This window comes from Tenrec ecaudatus, chromosome 2, assembly GCF_050624435.1.
Source record: "Tenrec ecaudatus isolate mTenEca1 chromosome 2, mTenEca1.hap1, whole genome shotgun sequence".
NCBI classification, from domain to species: Eukaryota; Metazoa; Chordata; class Mammalia; order Afrosoricida; family Tenrecidae; genus Tenrec; species Tenrec ecaudatus.
The window spans coordinates 135,953,873-135,960,087 of NC_134531.1; positions in this window are offsets into that span (position 1 = coordinate 135,953,873).

Here is a 6,215-nt window from a genome sequence, read left to right on the forward strand (position 1 = left end):
AAAGGGGACCCAACCGAATGCTCTAACTGTAAAGCGATATCATTGATATCACATGCAAGTAAAATTTCTGCTGAAGCTCATCCAACAACAGTTGCAGCAGTGCACTGACAGGGAGCTGCCAGAGGTTCAGGCAATTGTATCAAGAATGTGAGCACACAGTGATAAGATTTTTTGTTCTTGGATGCCAGCTACCTGGTCCCTTCAACACCTCATGATCACACAGGCTGGTGTGCTTCTTCCATGTGGGTTGTGTTGCTCCTGAACTAGATAGCCACTTGTTTACCTTCAAGCTTTTAAGACACCAGAGGTTATATCTTTTGACAGCCAGGCACCATCAGCTTTTCTCACCGCATTTGCTTATGCACACATTTGTCTTCAGCGATCGTGTTGGGAAGGTGAACATCATGGAATGCCAGGTTAATAGAACAAAGTGTTCTTGCATTGAGGGAGTACTTGAGGGGAGGCCCAATTTCTATCTGCTACCTTAATACTAAACCTATAAATATATTTACATAGATCTATTTCCCCATCATCATATATAAACATATTTACATATGCACATGCCTTTATTTAGACGTATATAAATGCCCTTTTGCCTCCTAGTTCTTTCCTCTATTTCCTTTTGCTTTCCTCTTGTCCCACTATCATGCTTAGCTTTCATTTGAGATTCAGTTATTGCTCTTGGTTACATTGCCCTTGATCAATCCCTACCAGGCCTCTTACACTCTCCTTGCCACTGATTTTGGGTCACTTATTGTTCCCTTGTTCCTGGGTTTGTTGACACCACTTCCTTTCTCCCACCTCCCTCTCCCGATGGGAAAAATTTTGAGCATTTCCAAGCTCCCCAAATATTCTAACAAATCATGCCAGATAATGTGGGAAACTAACACTGGGGGAAATATGACAAGGACCATATTCCCTAACATAACTGAGGGAATCTGGAAAGCGAGCATTCCATGGTAGGAAAGTCTCCATTTTTGTAAATTAGAGGTAAAATCCAAGTACATTATCATGCTTTAAATATTGTTCCCACAGATTGTCCCCCTCACAGCTATGCTGCCTTAAAGTGAGCACCTGGTTGATTCTATCTCCCTATAGAAGCAGATATCCTTTTACTATCTCTTCCCGCCATGTCACCAGCCCCCTTGTCCCTTCCCCCAATGCAGGTATTAGGTTTTCTCACCTGTGAGTTCGGGGGCCTTAAAGTAGGTACCACCCATCTTGTGATGCCTGTAACTACGGAATATGCATGCCTTGTGGCTACCTATAAATGCCCCAAGGTAACAAAGACTTTCTCTCTCCTCCCAGTTCCACATGGTCAATCAAGAGGAGCTGAGGTGAGCATGCTACCATAAAATGTGTCTGACTCCTTTATTTTACTCTCTTCTATCTTGCCTGTCCTCTGTGACTTTACTGTGATCTTTATATATTATCACCATACAGTTGCTCTTAGTGGCCCTTCAGTTGTTGAATGCTGGTTTCCTCTGACAAGATAACACATAAAGCCTAAAATAACACAGTAAAAGCAGGAAGGAGATATTGAACACACAATCTGTATGAAGAAGAGCAAAGCCCTCTTTAGTTTGTTAAAGAGCAAAGATGTAACTGTGAGGGCTAAGGCACTCCTGACTCAAGCCATATGCTTCGACCACTTCATATCCATGTGAAACATGTGTCCCCAGACCATGAATCAGGAGGACTGGAGAAAGTTTGAGGAATTGGATTCTGGCGCTGGTGGAACAGATTAAATATACCAAAGACTGCCAGAAGAACAAACAAATCTCTCTGGGGGGGAAATGACAGCCAGAATACCACTTAGAATTGTGAATGGCAAACTTCATTTCGCATATTTTGGAAATATTATCCACAAGACACACCAGTCCCCAGAAAAGGACATCGTGTTTGCTAGAATCGAGATTCAATGAAAAAGAGGGAGACACTCAACAAGATGGATTGACACAGCGGCTGCAACAATGAGCTCAAACAGAACGATTGTGAGGCTGGCACAGGGCCGGGCAATGCGTCCTACGGTGGGACTTGGGGTTGCTGGGAGTTGGAATGGACTCACGCTGTGGCCAGGTGCCATCAAGTCAGTGCCAACCCATCGTGACCCTCTGCACAGCAGAACAAAACGCTGCCTGGCCCTGCGCCATCCTTCCACATGTTCCTATGTTTGGAACCCACTGTTGCAGTCACAGTGTTGACCCATCTCATCGGGGGCCTTCTTCTTTTTCTCTGCCCCTCTATTTTACCAAGCATGATGTTTGTCTCTAGGGACCGGTCTCTCCTGACAAGATGTCCAAAGTCTGTAAGACCAAGTCTTCCGATCCTTGCCCTAAGGAACACTCTGGCCGTACGTCTTCCAAGACAGACTTGTGTGTCCAATCCACAGTTCGTGGTACTTGGATATTCTTTGGCAGCACCACAATTTATACGCATTGATTCCTCTAAGGTCTTCCCTATTCAAGGCCAACTCTCACGTGCATATGAGGTGAATGGCAAGACCATGTTTGGGTCAGGTGCACCTTCGTCCTCAAAGCAGCATCCTTGCTTTTCCATACCATGACGAGGTCTTGTGCAGCCTATTGACCCAATGCATCATGCCTTGTGATCTCTTGGTGGCTGGTTGTAATGAATGTACTGTATAGTCCCAGGGAGGAAGCTTGTGGCAACGCCCTCTCACTGTCCTGGGTGTGCACTGCTTCTTTGATCGCCTCGCTGCAAAACACTAAAGCTAGCTTCACTTGGGGCCTTCTTCATAAACGCAAAAATGCTGTAGTAGGTGAGAACATAGGGCTGACATAAAAGCAAAGGGTTGGACAGCAAACTTTCCAAAAGCAGGGAAGACCAACATTTCTCAAAATCGAATCAGCAAAAGGTATTACAACAGCACCTGACCATTGCCTATTTTCTATTTAAATAATAATGATTATTTCTTCCATGATATGTTAAGTGACTTTGATTTAAAATAAGTTAATTTGCTTGAAAGGAGTCCTGGGGGGGTAATGGTTATACATTGGGCTGCTAACCACAAGGTCAAGAGCTCGAAACCACCAGTCACTGTGGGGGAGAAAGATGAAGCTTTCTAGTCCTATAAAGAGTGACAGTCTCAGAAACCCAAAGGGGCAGTTCTTCCCTATCCTACAGTCACTGCGAGTCAGCATGGACTGGATGGTAATGAGCTTGAGTAGTTGAATTAGCATGAAGTTCCATCTGAAAATCCAAATTGAGTTATGTTACTTACACAAAGTTTGGGGGAGAATTGCCTTTGTCATTGATCTGACCTTAATTACATTCTACTCCTAATGCTTAGACATGTGTCGGAGGGCTCCCAAGGGGGCAACGGCAGAGTCCTGGCAAGCTCACGGCCATCAAGTCGTTCCTGACATGGCATCAGCCTTTTGCCTCTTTGGTTGTTGTTTGTTTTTGAGTTAGTCACTACGGGACTAAAATGATCTTCATGCATACTTTAGAACTTAACAGTGTTTCCCAAAGTGGGCAATACTGTGCCCCCTCCCCACTGGGGTGCGAGAGGGTTCCCCTCTGGATCATTCCAGAGGGGGCTTCAGAAACAGATGCCTACACTTTATCCTGGAATAGAGGCTACTGTACACAAATGCTTAATTGCCAGCAGAGCCCTGAGTGATTTTTTTTCTGAAAAGGAGGCAATAAGACAAATAAGTTTGGAAACCTAAACTTTAGAACCTTCAGTCTTATGATTAATTGCTTTTGAAAACTGGAGACGAAGTCCCATATGGTTGCCCCAGTAACTTTCTTAAAGTCATATATTTTATTTTATGTTTCCAAAAATTGTCAACTTCAGACCGGGTGCAATTCCACTCGGTGTACAGCTAGGATCAGTGGGGAGGTGTGGAAAGGGACAAATTCAAGAACAGGGTTCCATTTTCACAAGGACCTGACAGGAAACCATTCCAAAGTTGCTAGTGGTAATCACTTTTCAATTAAGCATCCTCTTTGCAAGAACTTCATTTGCAAGTCAATTGTTTGAAAGTTGTCGTGGACGTTTCTATTAAAGAGTTCATGATATAGCATTTTTGTTTGTTCATTTACACATTGTTGAAACCATGCAAAAAGAGTCCTTGCCCGGGGGTCCCACATTTAAAGGATACAGCTCTATACCTTCTCTGGCTCCCCCTCTGCTGAGGTGTGGAGTTCACAGGGCCCTGGGGACATGCCCATGTAAGTCTGTTCTTTTCTGCACTTAGTTGTACATGGGTTGGGGGAGTGGCTGATGACAAGAAGATGGGTGGGATCTTGGCAATTAGAACCAAGAGGTGCTAAGTCTGCCCACACAAGCTTCCCATGATACAGGTCAGCCAGCCAAGGCAGGGACCTGGGGCTGAGCTAGGGGTCAGGTCACTTGGCAGCACCACATTCTAGCAGGAGTCCCAGAGAGCCCAAAAAATTCTAACCTGTCCTTCCAGGTCCTCATGAAGGTATATTATCAAGGAAGGAGACTAGACTAGAACAGAATGTTTTATTCAAACATTTGTTAGCTAGATTAAAAACAAACAAAATGGGCAAAATACACATACTGAACAATATACATTTGAAGCACTATGCCAAAAAAACCAAAAAAAAACTTACTGCCATTGAATCACAGAGACCCTATAGGACAGGGTAGAACAGCCCCCGTGGGTTTCTGAGACTGTAACTCTTTAGAGGAGTTAAAAGCCTCATTATCTGTTCATGGAGCAGCTGGTGGTTTCAAACTGCTAACCTTGTGGTTCACAGCCCAGTGTGCAACCAGGGCTCCTGTCAAAATGTGCTGGACCCAGGGACAATGTAATACAAATCAGTGCATGAGAAACCTGATTGACAGCGATTAGAAGATCGATGAGACGGTAGTGAAAACAACAACTCAAAGGCTGGGAAACAGTATCTGCATTCACACAGGAATGGAACTAAACACGGAAACGGAAATGAACAGTGATTTTAACGGCATGAAATCTAAACCTGAAAAAGAAAAAGGTTTTCTGAACCCAAACCAAAATAGAAAGCCATTTTTTCCCCTGCGTCACTATTTTCTATTCAAGGACCAATGTAAGCTGTAAACAAGACCACTGGACCTTTATGTTTGGTTTGCATCTGGTGCCCAGGCTGCTGAATCCCCCTCTGAAGCATGGCTGGTGAGGACACGTCCGTTGCCTGGGAGAGCAGCAGTGCACAGCCACAGCGAACGCGCAACCAAGATGCACTAGTAACTGTTAGCCATTGGAATACAAAAGGTGGAAACAAAGCAGAAGACTGGGAAATATGGCCGCGGTGATAGAAATAATATTGGAAATCACAGGATAAACTTTGCAAGACCAGCTACTTCTTCATTGTAAATGTCTATTTTCAGCAACACAAATAGATTTCTCCAAATGGAATACACGGAAATCCAATTGACTACATCTATGAGGAAACTTCAATCCCAGCAGCTAAAACCAGGGAAGGAGCCAACGGTGAAACAGACAATTGCTAATATGTAAGTTCAGGTGGAAGTTGAGGAAAATAAAAATCCATGCACAAGAGCCAAACATGACCTTGTGTATGCCTACCCAAACTTCAAAACCATCTTAACGAACAGATTTACTGCACTAAGCGCTCGTGACAGAAAACCTGAGGAGCTGCGGGGTGCCGTCCGGAGCATCAAACATGAAGAAAGCAAAAGGCCATTAAAATGACAGGAAGGAAGGAAAGAATCTAAGTGGGTGTCAGAAGATACTCTGGCTCTTGCTCTTCATCGTGGAGTTGCTGAGGCCTATGGCAGAAATTGTGAAATCAAAAAGCTGAACAGAAGATTTCAAAGGGCATCTTGAGAAGACAAAGTAAAATACTACAATGAAATGTTCAAATACCTATGGTTAGAAAATTAAAAATGAACACACTCAGCATGTCTTAAACTGAAAGAACTGAAAAAAAAATCAAACTTCAAGCTTGCAGTGCGGAAAGAATCTATGGGCAAAACATTGAATAATGTAGAAAGTATCACAAGAAGATGGAAAAATAGAATCACTGAACCAAAAAGAACTAGTCAACATTCCACCGATGAGAAACTTGAGCGACAGCAATTAAAAGATTGACAGAAAATAATAATCAAATTTTAAATTATTTAAAAGATTATTAGGGTGCAGTGTTGGAGTGAAAATAACAATTAAAAGATAGGGGAACATATTTGTGTATCATATAAGGAACTTGTAACCAGAACA